This window comes from Penaeus monodon, chromosome 24 (assembly GCF_015228065.2).
Source record: "Penaeus monodon isolate SGIC_2016 chromosome 24, NSTDA_Pmon_1, whole genome shotgun sequence".
NCBI classification, from domain to species: domain Eukaryota; kingdom Metazoa; phylum Arthropoda; class Malacostraca; order Decapoda; family Penaeidae; genus Penaeus; species Penaeus monodon.
The window spans coordinates 26,558,532-26,558,809 of NC_051409.1; the positions used below are offsets into that span (position 1 = coordinate 26,558,532).

Here is a 278-nt window from a genome sequence, read left to right on the forward strand (position 1 = left end):
ATAACCTTGAAAGCAGAGGAAATGTTATTTCCAGTGTTATTAATTAACTGGTGTAAGCTTGTGGGGGTTTCCCAAGACCAAGGGCCCTGTTGAGGTGATTTTGTTTCTGAATTATTTGAATACTGATCTAGGAATATGTTACAGAACTTGCTTCCATTGCAATGTGTCATAAAAGAGGAGTCTACTGAACACTTTTTCTTTAAATATTGGTGTAATTATATTAAAACTGAGCATTGCCAGAGGACTTTGCTCTTCCAGTACTTTCTTTCTTTCTTTCT

At 35.6% G+C, this 278-nt stretch overlaps 1 protein-coding gene across 2 annotated transcripts in view; it reads left to right on the top strand.

Moving 5' to 3' along the window:
* LOC119588696 (eukaryotic translation initiation factor 3 subunit B-like) overlaps positions 1–278 on the top strand; it is a 9,251-nt gene that overhangs the window by 7,225 nt on the left and 1,748 nt on the right. The gene's annotated exons all lie outside the window — the stretch shown is intronic.